General features: G+C 32.8%; 1 protein-coding gene across 2 annotated transcripts in view; it reads left to right on the forward strand.

Annotated features, from left to right (window-relative positions):
- LOC134727261 (visual pigment-like receptor peropsin) overlaps window positions 1-14,440 on the forward strand; it is a 36,286-nt gene that overhangs the window by 4,388 nt on the left and 17,458 nt on the right. For both annotated transcript variants that reach the window (XM_063591640.1, XM_063591639.1), the window contains exon 2: window positions 10,319-10,535. The gene's annotated coding sequence lies outside the window, so the exon portion shown is untranslated. The remainder of the gene's footprint in view (window positions 1-10,318; window positions 10,536-14,440) is intronic.

Consider the following 14,440-nt stretch of genomic DNA (forward strand, 5'->3'; position numbering starts at 1 on the left):
TATTTAAAGGAGTGATAACACATTTGGTATCTCAAGATACTGATATTTCAAAGGCAAGTTTTTTTTCGGACGAGTCCAGGCTTTATATTAAGATTTTCCTTGCAAAACAGTTTAATTTTCATTAATTTTCATAACCACTTCTTGTGATTGCGGTCGATTTTCAATTATGATATAAATCTTGTCTCAATCTAAATTGAGCTGAAAATAAAAGCCATTTTCATAAAAAGTTATAAAGATCAACTGATTAAGAGTATACATTAATTGAACTTCTGTGTATTTCACTCTTTAAGGCTGTCTTGCCTACTTATCCTTTTTTTTTTTTTTTTTATCTTATTTCTTTAAATTACGGTTAGTAAAAGGAAACATGATGACAAAGGGGTTAACAAAAACAGCTACAGGCGGAAGTTGTAGGGTAAACATCAAACACACCAAATTGAAAAACAGAAAAACAGAAAAACATCGACAATCGCAAAATTACAATATAAAACCTAAATGTTGTGTAACAGAAATCGTCCCCTCTTATTTAAACATTGAAAGACTAGGTTTCTCAATTATATAAGCAGTTCATATTTCAAAAGTGCCATTCGCTTTATTGCTCATTACAAGTCAAACAGTTGTAATAATGCACATGCGGTTATGTCCCAAGTAGTACAAAACAAGGACTTGGTTGTGACAACGAAAAGTAGAATTTATGTTTAAAATTGAAAAAATAAATAAAAATGAAAATTTTATTCGTCGGTTATATTTTTATTGGGGGAAATATCCATTCTTTTTAGTTTTCATATGTTTAAGATTCATATTGATGCATCTATTTTTACTTTAAGATTATCAATTATATTTTATTTTACCCAATTTTCCTGTCCACATGTCTTATATATGCACATGTGTAAAGGGTAGATGCCAATTCTTTTGTATTTTTCGGTTCAACTATCTACATGTCGATCTACTTTCTTTAAAAAATAGATAGATTTATCATATATTTAGTACAAAATACAGCTATTTTGTATATCTAATAAAGGTTCGTTTTTCCAGTCTGTATCACCTACCCTTTATTGCATACCCCGTATCGCATGGCTGAACCCGTATCGCATACCCCGTATCGCATGGTAAAACCCGTATCGCATACCTTTTTTTTTTTTTTTTTTTTTTTTTCATTTTTAATACATGAAGTCAGTTTTTTTGACGTCATTGTTTGGTATGTAACGTCTTTGAAGTTTTCACAACATATTTTTTGGCACACTAAATGTAACTATAAAAAATCCAAAACACACAAATAAATACAATAATAAACAAAATATTTTTAAAACAACAGATTGTAAGGTAACACAGGTGCTTCGTATAAGTAATTGAGCAGTTATTTTAAGGCTTTGAAACAAGACAAAAGCAGAACTGAAGGTAACCCAGTGCTATGGATCAGAAAACAGTTCATAAAATATAATACTCTTCTGTTGAAATATATGATAAAGCGTATAATACATGGCAAAATCCTTATCACATGCCGTATCACCCTCGACCAATATCATCCCTCGGGCCTAAGGGCCCTTGGGCTGATATTGATGTCTCGGGATGATACGACATATGATACGGATTTTGCCATGTATTATTCTCTATGTATCACTATCACTGCTTCTGATCCGATGGATAAAATCTGTTGTATCTAATCGTTAATTGTTCAGACGTATTTATAACATAATTATTTATGTGACTGAAACTTACATGAATTTGTATGATCTTTTTACAATATATAATTCAGCTGATTTGTAACAATTCCATCTTAAGGTAACACCGGCAACCGAATGCTCTTTTTTAAGAGCCTTTGTGGTCGAGTGGTCTAGCACGTTGGACATAGTGCAATGCGATTTGGTGCGACGATATCTCAGCAGGAGTTCAACTCCCGGTGAGGGAAGAACAAAACATTTTGCTAGCGCAAATTTTACAGATCTAACATTTTTGGGCTGTTATTTAGACGAATCACATTATATTTAAACACTCGTCAAAGAAACCATAGCTTAATATTTGAAGGCAAGCATTCTCGTAAGAAGATTCTTTTTCTTCATGGGTGATATAATTAAGTTTTTCAGTGCAATCATTTTATAGAGTTTTAATTAAATTACGACTACATTGGTATCAATTTATCCAAGGTCACTATAAGGTCATCAGCATGATACCTTGATGTGTTTCTTTAGTTTTATTCGAAATACACGCAATATTAAACGGATTGAATTAAACAACACTATCGTTTTCGTGCCCCGATTGATGCATTATATCGCTATAGGGTCGCGTGGGATACACATCGTAAGAGAATCTTTATGGTCAAAATCGATGGTTTTATTATTAAAGATATCCTTTGTTTAATTTGCAATGTATACAAGATTCACATTATCAACTATCATAATGTATGATGATTCTATGATTTTCATGTCAACACTAAATATTACATTTTACATATTTACGAAATGACTGAGATATGAAAAACTCTGTTAACGGATTTACTTATTGCAGAATGATTTAAAATTACCAGGTATGTACATCGTAAAGAATGATTTACCAAAACAACTAAAAATACAATAGATATAAGAAGATGTGGTATGAATGTTAACAACATCAAAGTAAGATAATAATAATGTTACCATGCAATGTTCTGCCAAAATAACTAAAAAAATAAGGCACTGGTTTAAAAGTGTAAAGCAGTTAGTAACAAAATATTTCAATCATCTTACAACTGTAAATTTTCGTCTGCGATTTTCCCACAATACATCTCGTTAACAAAATAAATATCGGTACTACACATAAGAAACGGTTTGCATTCATAGATTGATTACATTCCACACAAGGACCAATCAAGAAAAAGTCTCTCATTTAAATATCCTTTAACTCTACTTTCCACTATATAGATGACGTTCTTTCACTAAACAATTCAAAATTTGGTGACTATGTGGAACGCATCTATCTCATCGAATTGGAAAAAAAGGATGCTACAGATACAGTTAAGTCGGCTATATATCTTGACTTACATCTAGAAATTGACAATGAGGGTCGGTTGAAAACAAAACTTTACGACAAAAGAGTTGATTTCAACTTTCCAATTGTGAACTTTCCATTTCTAAGTAGCAACATTCCAGCAGCACCTGCATACGGGGTATATATCTCCCAATTGATACGATATTCCCGTGCTTGCATTTCCTATCATGATTTTCTTGATAGAGGGTTACTACTCACAAGGAAGCTATTAAACCAAGAGTTCCAAATGGTGAAGTTGAAATCATCCCTTCATAAATTTTACGGACGCCATCACGAGTTGGTTGACCGTTATGGAATAACCGTTTCACAAATGATATCGGATATGTTCCTTACGTGGTAACTACAATCCCCTTCCCTTTCATGAATGTGACCCACCGAATTAGACTGTATACCGGATTTGTAATCACATAGGCAACACGACGGGTGCCACATGTGGAGCAGGATCTGCTCACCCTTCCGAAGCACCTGAGATCACCCCTAGGTTTTGGTGGGGTTCGTGTTGTTTATTCTTTAGTTTTCTATGTTGTGTCATGTGTACTATTGTTTTTCTGTTTGTTTTTTTTCATTTTTAGCCATGGCGTTGTCAGTTTGTTTTAGATTAATGAGTTTGACTGTCCCTTTGGTATCTTTCGTCCCTCTTTTAAAGAGTTAGCGTCGACCGACTTACCTCACGATTGGAAACCTACAAATAATGGATAGAGTAAACATTAAAGTATCCGTTTAGCCTTGTCGTAAAGGTTCCCTATGGTGCATACTTGTGTGAAATCGCGATAAACTGTGATTAGTGTTTTTTTTTTATAATTTCTATGATTTAACTCAAGACCAGTTATAATTAATACTCCAAAAATGATTTTGGCAATATTTTCCTGTAAAAGACCGATATATCAGGATTTTTTTCAACATCACACTTCAGCTCATACACGAGAGTGACGAAAGATATCAGAGAGACAGTCAAACTCTAATAAATCGAGAATAAACTGACAATGCCATGGTTTAAAATGAAAAAGGACAAACAGACAAACAATAGTACACATGACACAACATAGAAAACTAAAGTATAAGCAACATTAACCCCACCAAAAACTAAGGGCTATCTCAGGTGCTCAGGAAGGGTGAGTAGATTCTGCTCCACATGTGGCACCCGTCGTGTTGCTCATGTTATAACAAATCAGGTAAATAGTATAATTTCGGTAGTTCACAGTCATGAAAGTGAATGGGATTGTTTTTACGACGTAATGAACATATTCGATATCATCTGTGAAACTGTTATTCCATAACAGTCAACCAACTCGTGATGGCGTCCGTAAAATTTACGAAGGGATAATTTCAGCTTCTCCATTTGGATTTCTTGGTTCAATAAATTCCTTGTGAGCAGCAACCGTCCATCAAGACAATTATGCTAGATATTACAAGCACGGGAATATTGTATCAATTGGGAGATATATACCCCGTATGCAGGGGCTTCTGGAATGTTACCACTTAGAAATGGAAAGTTCACAATTGGAAAGTTGAAATCAACTCTTTTGTCGTAAAGTGTTGTTTTCAACCGATCATCATTGTCAATTTCTAGATGTAAGTCAAGATATGAGGCCGACTTAACTGTATCTGGTGTATCCTTTATCTCTAGTTCGATGGGATAGATGCGTTTAACATAGTCACCAAAACGTTGAATTATTTAGTGAGAGAACATCATCTATATACGTAATAAAGGATACTACAGAAATAACTAGAATATTCGCTTCATATCTTGACCTTTTCTTTGATATTGAGACGGATTGACGACCACAAACAAAACACTTTGGAGGGCGATTTTAACTTTCCAATTGTCAATTATCCATTTCTCAATGTACTACACTACTCTGCGCCATCGTATAATGTGAACATATCTCAAATGATACCGTACGCTGGTGCATGTTGAAACATATTCAAACATATTAGAAGACGATGATATCAAAACGGCATGGTAAAAGTCGAAAAACGACGTAAATGACAAACAAAATTCTGCCAAATTCTACATAGACCACCAACGATAAACACGAAACATACTGAAAACCAGTATCACGAATAATGATACCTTTAAGCACTGTCGTGACCCAACTCACTAGCAACATCTGTTTGCAGTTTACACTTATTTTTAGATACTAAGTATCAGATCAGATCTGAAAATTTGCAATTAATTTGTGGTTCCTTCCTGTTTGTATCATATTGATACTTTTGATTCGCATGACGCGGGTTGCATGTAAATGTTGTTGACACAACCGAGCTGAACTATTTTTGATTGTTTGTTGAATTCCCCCCAGCTTTGTTTAAAACATATATAACCATCGATAACTAACGTACTGTTGCCTCTAATACTTCTTTGAGACATACAGACAAAATAGCAGCCAGTTCAAGTCAAGAAAATTGAAGTCAAGGCTATTAAAGGTTATATGCTATGTGTACTTTTGATTGTTTGTGGGTGTTTTGCTTTTTTTGACATGACGTTGTCAGTTTATTTTCGACTTATGACTGTTAATATCCCTCTGATATCGCTCGTATCTCTTTTTTATGCTTGCATCTCCTAGTATTGTAAAAAAAACTTCAACCAAGACAAGAAATTTCATTCTCTAAAACAAGTAAGTAAAGGCGTAGTTGTCATACAGCCACTATAAACCTTTACTGGGAGTCAAACTGTATTCTGAATTACAAGATTACTTACAGAAGAAATGTTTTACCATCAGCTGTGCGATATAAATGCTATCCCTAGTTCAGATATCAAGTCAATTAAACAGACCAGACTGTAGGACATACGACTACGACAATCAGAAACATTCCACAAACTACAGTCCTGTGATCATGGCTAGTTGCATGCATCAGGATAAGACGTTGCTTTCAATACAGGGTTCTTTTGACATTTGTTCTTGAGGTGCACTGATGTTTCAGTTGGTTTATGTCCCCCATTAAATAGATTGATATGGCCAAAGTGTGTTTTGTAATGAAAAAATGTTTGAAATTGATGTCCAATGACGCTGGATAAAGCTTGCTATATGTGGTACACAAACATTTGACCACCACTCTATTGCAATGCACAACACGTTAAATGTCCGAAGTGTAACATTCATATTCGAAATAATATTATAGGATTCGTGGCTCAAGAATTTTGTCGTGTTCTTTAAACACTATTGACTAATACTGACATTCGATATTTGCTAAACCTTCTACTTGCGAACATATGTATTCCAGACAAGGATCAGAACATCGTAAGAACGTTCCCACATTACAAAAGTCATTTGAGGTCAGCATAACTGATTAAAGATACGCATATTTAGTGCTATGGCAATACATTCTGCATAGAATCTTTTTTCATCTTGCGTCACTTAGTTTTCGTGTTGAATAACCTAAACTATCTCCATTTTCAGACGAATAAAAGTCTGTTCTATCATAAAACATATCTTTTTAAAATTGTAAGTTTATATTAAAATGATTTATATTCCTATTATTACAAATTTATTTCATAGCAATCGTCGTGACATTGTAAAAACTCAATCATAAGTAAGTTTTGAAATAATTTCTGTTGTCTGTTTAGCATGTACTGAATTCAACGTGTATGGCTGAAACTTAAGTTTTCACTTTCATTGATGTATACTAGATGGTTATATTAATAAATACATATTTATTAATAATTTCCTTAAATTTTGTTTAGTTTTGATAGACGTTGTTTTTTATTATTTGAATAAGGACATCATTTAAATCTCAAAGAACACATATTTCCAAATCCAATGATATATGATATAGCCGTGTACCATTTTTGACGATTAAAATTTCATAATTCCGACTTTAGTCACCGGCCTATGTGTTATGGTAATTTATAAAAGATAATTAATCGCCCAGTTCATTTATTAGATTTTAGTTTGGATCAACGAAATTTATACAATATATTTGGTTTATAGTTTGATTCAGAAGAAACACCGACATAGCTAGATAATACAATAACTATCTAATTACTACCACAATTTGATAGTAATTAGTAAAGGCAACAGTTGTATACCGCTGTTCAAAACTCATCAATCCATGGACAAAAACAAATTCGGGGTAACAAACTAAAACCGAGGGAAACGCATTAAATATAAAAGGAGAACAACGACACAACATTAAAATGTAACACACATAGAAACGGACTAAGCATGAGACAAAATCATATGAGAATAACAAATATAACATCAAAACCAAATAAATGAATTTAGGATAGATAAGTACCGTGACACATCTTATAGTAAAGTGAATTCACACTCAAAAATAAGAGAAAACAAACGACACAACGTTAAAATACAACACACACAGAAACGAACTATAATATAACAATGGCCATATTCCTGACTTGGTACAGGACATTTTTAAAGGAAAAAGTGGTGGGTTGAACTGGTGGTAGTATTGTAATTGGTGGTAGTATTTTAATTTTCATTGTTATTAATAAATGTTATTTCAGTCTTACACATCCAATCTTGAATTCTATCCTAATTATATCTTATTTTCTGGAAAAAGTGTGACGTCACTTTGTGCGTTGATGGCTCTGGCTAGTTCTGTTCTTATCCTAGGCAGAAAATCCTAGCCGTATGTGGCACAACTTTTTTGAGCTCTTGGTCCAAAGTGCTCTTCAACTTTTTGTTGTGGCTTTCTAACTTTTTTCATCTGAGCGTCACTGGTTAATCTTTTGTGGACGAAACGCACGTCTGGGGTATTGAAATGTTAACCTGATACCCTTTGTTAGCTATTATTCGTGTGTTTCTCTGTCCTATATGTTCTCCCATTTATTTGTATTGTAGACCTGTCATGTAATGTTGTGATTTTATGTTATAAAAGCGGGAGGTTTGGCATGCCACAGAACCATGTTCAACCCTTCATTTGTTTTCTTAAAATGTCCAATACCAAGTCAGGAAAATGGACATTGTTATATTATAGTTCGTTTCTGTGTAAGTTACAGTTCTCCTCTTATATTTGATGGGCTTCTCAGTTTTAGTTTGTAACCTGGATTTTTTTTCCTCAATCGATTTATGAATTTCGAACAGCGTTATACCACTGTGGCCTTTATTTGGTACAGGCATTTTTAAATGTAGAAAATTGTGGATTGAACCTGGTTTTATAACGCTTAATTTCGTACTTTTGTGACAGTTGAAACAAATTCCGTTATATTAACAACGATGCGTGAATAAACCAGACGTAATCGGTAAAATAGTAAAAATATGGTTACAGCAGTCATCACTGTGTTACAATCTCAAAACAAACAAACATTTACAAAAAAGCACAAAAAGTATATATCAAATTAAAAAAAAACACATTCATTGTTTCTCGTGGTTGGCGTCAGAAAATGTGAATGTCGCATAAGAAGAAATTTGTCGTTCAATGTATATTCAAAACAATTATGATTTCACATGGGGAATAGGTATGCAGGGTTAAGAAATCAAATGTTATGTCAGAATTGATTTTAGAAACAGACCGAGATTTAAAATTATCCATAAGTTCTTTAGGATTTTTAAGAATCAATCTATAGATAATACCACTACGCGAGTAAAATAATTTTGTCGTTTGTCGTTCAAAGTATTATCAGATTTATAATAGAACAATAACATATGATAATGACAGAATCTTTGTCTCTTGTCTCTTTTTCATCTTGTGTGTATGTTAAAAAAAATGTTGGGTTTTTTTTGCCAAAAAAGTTTTCGAATCATAGACAAGAAAACTAAAAAAAACCCACAAAGTTTAATGAAAAGCAGTCATGTTGTCTGCATATTGCCATTTTCCTGCATATGCAATTAAAAGTTGTCCTAAGAGTTTTCGTTTTCTTCTTTGTCAAATGAAACCCTGTCAGATATCACATTTTTTTTTACTTTGCTTTGAATAACAATAAAAACTTCACAGAAAAGTTTGTAATGTAAGAAAAACAAAAACAAAAGATGACGTACTATATCATACTGGGGAAACCTTTCGAACTTATCTAGAAAGGTTAAACTCGTAGAAATATGTTTTGCAACAAGTTGTTAATGCTGCCAATGTTAAAAAACCTTTAAGGGTGTTAATGAAAGAAATTATTTCTATCACGTTGGTCCAGATTCAAACGTGTTTACATGGACAATTTGCTTTATGTATACAAATGATACTTTAAATTGATTGATTGCTGTTTGTTTAACGTCCAGTGCACAAAATATCAGAGATTTCATGACGAGAACAAATAAAAAAAAATGATATAAAAATCAAGTTATGAGTGTTACATCAAGAGTGAAGTATGATTGAGTAACTTGGACTGTCACTGGAAAACGTGGATGGTAATGGCCAGAAACATTTCCTAGGAACATATCATCCTTGGAAAACATCAGACCAGGTTAATCCCAGGGTTCTGTAATGTGCAGTCAGGGTGGCCGCCATCATACACAAAACATCGGATTTCTTGTTCTCACATACCGTACGTATTTCTGCGAATTTGTTCATCCCTCCAAGTAAAACGAACACCCCTGTGTTTCTAATGCGAGATGGAAGATCTATGATCGCGATGAATTTTTGGAAATATTTATCTTTATTTTGAATTATTTAAAGAGAGTTTTGATGTTTATACGGACATTTTTATACGTTGACTGTCATTACTATACTTCTTTGAGAACTATTGATTTAGGAAACGCATTTTAATTACTTTATTTGTCCGTCAAGTGAATATGATTGTATTCACTTTCAAATTCGATAAAACTTTTTTTAAAACGTCTTATAACATATATATTATGATCATAGTATAATCATTGTCAAACCATTAATTGCTTATTGCTAATAATAAGTCTTTAATTGGCATTTGATACTCTCGTTCCTATTATAAGATTGTCACCTAGCAAAATTCTTAAAAAGTTTATGATGTTCTTATTTCAGATAATCGTACTAACAATATCCGCCTAGTTTATAGAAATATATGTATTGCATCTTGAAATTATAAAATTGTTGACTACTACATAGGAATTGTGTCTTAAATCTACCGGGGGAGTTTTCAGTTCTCAGTTAACGCCTTATGTTAACACCGGCAATTTCTGCAACCTGTCATGCTGTATCTCATTATCATGGTCATTCCAGTCACAGACGCCAGAGGATTGCCGTTGTCCTATATCCCAGTCAACCCTTCGGTTAAATGATAATACCTTACAACATAATTAAAATGGTCTTCATCAACCGTTTTCATGTCATTTAGTCTCTGTTGGATATTTGACAATCTTACCACATCTCCTTATTTTTACAATTTCTTAACATGTAATCATGAAAGGTATTCTTGATTTTTTTTTTACAGATCTATAAACAGGAGAAAAATCTAGGCTGGAGATATAATTAAGAAATTGATTAAGGTTACTCTGGAAAACTCTCATTTCCAAAGACAAGTTGAAATTAACTAATGAATAGAATATATAATGGACGAAATGTAGCTAAATGACTGACAATACACCATATCGTGCCAAAGACTCCGAATCATGTGTTCATGAAACAGACACCATTGAAGCTGCTATAAGGTAAGTGTTCTTGTTTTTTTATATCTTGTTTTATCTGATTATTAAAACAACGATAAAAAAGAAACAAAAATGAATAGAAAAATATTTAACAAATAATAAACTGTCTTATAAAATAGAGTCACATAAATAGAGATTCATTATCACTGAACTAGTATATATTTGTTTAGGGGCCAGCTGAAGGACGCCTCCAGGTGCGGGAATTTCTCGCTACATTGAAGACCTGTTGGTGACCTTCTGCTGTTGTTTTTTTATTTGGTCGGGTTGTTGTCTCTTTGACACATTCCCCATTTCCATTCTCAATTTTATGTAATTATTAAATGAAAATGTAGTTCTGGAATAATTTTTATAAAGTTTACTAGTCCACACGAACCAGAACATTGAGTTGTGTGTACTAGCTAAAAAGTTCTACAAACTATGACATTTACTTTGACTATGCTTTGATTCTTTAGAAAAACGTTACTCAAAGTGAAACAAAAACATCTTTCCGTGTCTTTCCATGTCAGAATTTGAGAAAAAATAGTCTGACAAAAAGTAAGGACAAGCTAAATTCGTTGATATGAAAAAATATCAATTTCTCTTATGTATTATGGGATAATGAATTGGTATTTTGAAAACAATATTCAAAATTAAATCACATTGTCAGTGAGTTGTAGTAAATTAATATTATATTTTTTTTTGGATTACAATGGGTTATAAAGGTTACGCGTCCGCTCTAACCTTCTTTATCTTTTAAGGGCATACGATACAGTTACAGGGGAGGTACTGACGTTGCTAACATAAAATTTTATTTTCGCGTCGTCAAACTGTGACATCTCGGGAAAAGATGCATTATTCGACTGATTTTTATCATTCAAACTGATTTAATTTGAAAACAATTTCATGGACACCTCTTTTTTAAAATGATATTTGGTTTGATTACGTATGAAGATTATTTGTACCAATTTTCAAGAAAGTATCAGTAATGGGTTTTTTTTAAATTTGATAAATAAACAGCAAAAAATTACGTTTGTTTTCTTCATTTAAGGAATGACTGTAATATTTTTCCTGTCTATGAAGATATAAAATCTAAAATGTGTTGCACACTGAATAACCTGCTTAGCGGGTTATTCAAAGTATGCAGCACATTTTCTTTATGTTATTCCGAATTCATTTCTTATAATTTAATTCATTATTCCATTTTAAACCGAAGTAAATCATGATAAACGTTGATGACATAACGGTCACATGACAAAATTATGTCTATGAGCTGATAAACAAAACGACGTCAGCCAATCAGAAAACGCGTTACATCTAAAATTAAATTATTTATGAATATAACGTTAAATATGAGATATTTGTAAAACTAAAATACACAGATTTAAAGAATATTTTAATAAAACAGAAATTACAGATAATTTAACAAAAAACAGGTTGTGTTTATCTTTTAAAATACAAAAGTTATGTATTTCTTTCGAAAGGAAAAATGCATCCACAAATCCGAATATATAGTGCAATTATCTGAAATTTCGACCTCATTTAACTCAAATAGTAGCACATGAAGGTTATATTGTATGACATATTTGATTTAATCAGATAAAAAATTGCCTATATGCATATTTTCATCAGAATTTCAATATGGAATCAAAACTGTATCATTGGTTATATTGTATAATCTATACTTCACTGTTTTCTGGTATTTCGTAATGAATGTCATTGAACTCGTTTAAATAATAACACATTCCCTAGTTTTAACTTTGTCTTCCAAATACTTTGATTAACACTAAGCAGTCCACAGTATGTATCATGTACGTAGCGCCTACTCTCATACTGTTTGTCGATGGCCCTGAATCGCACCAACAACACTCCATATAATCCTGTAATGTATTTACATAATACCGCCAACTGGGTTTCATTAAGATAGAATCGTCGTTATTTCTAAAGAGAAGCCATCAAAGCCTCGTGTTAAAAGAAATAACCACAGACTAAGGGCATTCGTGGCCAAGAAGTAAAAGTTAATAATAGAGATTGGATATCCTACTGTAACAATGTTAAACTCGAAACCACAGAGAAAAATAATCAATAATGCAACGTCACATTACTCATTTCACAAACTAAGACATAGTAACATAAAGTGCAGGGATAAAAACTATATTATGAGCCTATATGGACTACTTGAAACCAGGAGTGAATATTACCCTTCCGGAGCACCTGAGATCACCCCTAGTTTTTGGTGGAGTTCTTGTTTTCTATATTGTGTCATGTGTACTATTGTTTGTCTGTTTGTTTTGTTCATTTTTAGCCATGGCGTTGTCAGTTTATTTTAGATTTATGAATTTGACTGTCCCTTTGGTATCTTTCATCCCTCTTTAATATAATAAGACACTGAAGCTTTCTATAAAAAGGTTGAGTGGATTCACGTCCAGGGCTTGGATATCAGGATATCAGAAATAATTAGAACTTTCTATATGAAAAGGAACGAATCATCGACAAAATATATATTAGATATCTAGAAAGAACAATTAACGTTGAATTCATATAAATAGCGGGCGAGATAATCACAGATCTTAAATTCATAAACAAAAACACCAACTGTAAGGGTCAACGAACAGAATTCCAACAAACACAACAAAAGAGTGTTGCTTAAAATTATAAATAAATGGTAGTGTAGGAGTTTACAACTGTAATTAATTTTTTACATTTACATGCAAAATCATACTCCCACAATAAATCCTCTTATATGTGATATTATGTAGACTTCGTAAATAAATATACTGTGTGAATAATATAACACTCAACATCGTCAATACATTAAAAAAGTTATTTCTATTCCGATACGTAGGGTTTCAGATGAAAATCGTCTCTTTTTGGATATATAAAAAAAATCACGAATTGTGTGAAGTTACAAAATTGATTTGTTTACCCGATTACCCTTCAAAAACCACAAAGAACTTCTGATTCTAGTTTTAAATCTCAATCTTTCTCTGAACTTATATCTATCTGAACTTTAGTTCCTTCAACCCTGTAAACCATCATTGTCCTTGTGGAATGAGAAAATCGACTAAAAGAAATAATTCACAATGCTATCCATCATTAAAATGGTAGCATACGCTATGAATTTATTACTTTGGTATATCCTACGTCATATTTTGGTATAAGTTAACAAAAAGGTAAAACATGACACACAGAGGAACAATTGATCAGTATGTTGGAGTTTCTAATTGACAACATATCGGCTGAATTTGAAAGTGGACTGTAACAACAAATTGTCGGAAATTTTATGAGAACGAATCTGTCCCTTTCCTTGTCGACCGCTTCTTATTTTCATTCTTTGTCAAAAACAAGAAGATCAAAGAAGCCAGATCATTTAATTACACTTTTAGATGTATGGAGAGCCGTGGTGTAGTGGTTAGTGCATCGAACTACTAACACGAAGGTTCCTGGTTCGATTCCCGTTTGGGAGGAAAATTTCAGGAACTCAATTTTCGGCTCTCCCTTGACCCCATTTGCGAGTATGGTCTTGAGGAAACGATGATAGTCCGTCGGAAGGGGACGATAAATGGCTGACCCGTGTTAAGAGAGAGCCATATCTCTTGCACGTTAAAGACACCCTTGTAGATTTCGAAAAAGAGTAGGCTAATGTCGCTACAAGACAGCACTCGCACCCGCAAAGTGGAAAGGGATTAATATAAGTTGCAAAACTTGTTTCCCGATCCACTATAAATAAATATGTTTAAACTAGATGTATTGATGATGTTCTTTCCATTAACAATCCAAACTTTTCTGATTAGGTTCCATTTATTTATTATCCAGAAGTAGAAATTAAAGAAACAGCAGACGTCTTCGATTTCTCTGTCTCATATTTATACATATACCACAAGAATAAGATATGTGGTCATCTCAGTACTGGAACTATGAAAAACGAGACG

The sequence above is a fragment of the Mytilus trossulus genome, chromosome 7, assembly GCF_036588685.1.
Source record: "Mytilus trossulus isolate FHL-02 chromosome 7, PNRI_Mtr1.1.1.hap1, whole genome shotgun sequence".
In the NCBI taxonomy this organism is placed as follows: Eukaryota; Metazoa; Mollusca; class Bivalvia; order Mytilida; family Mytilidae; genus Mytilus; species Mytilus trossulus.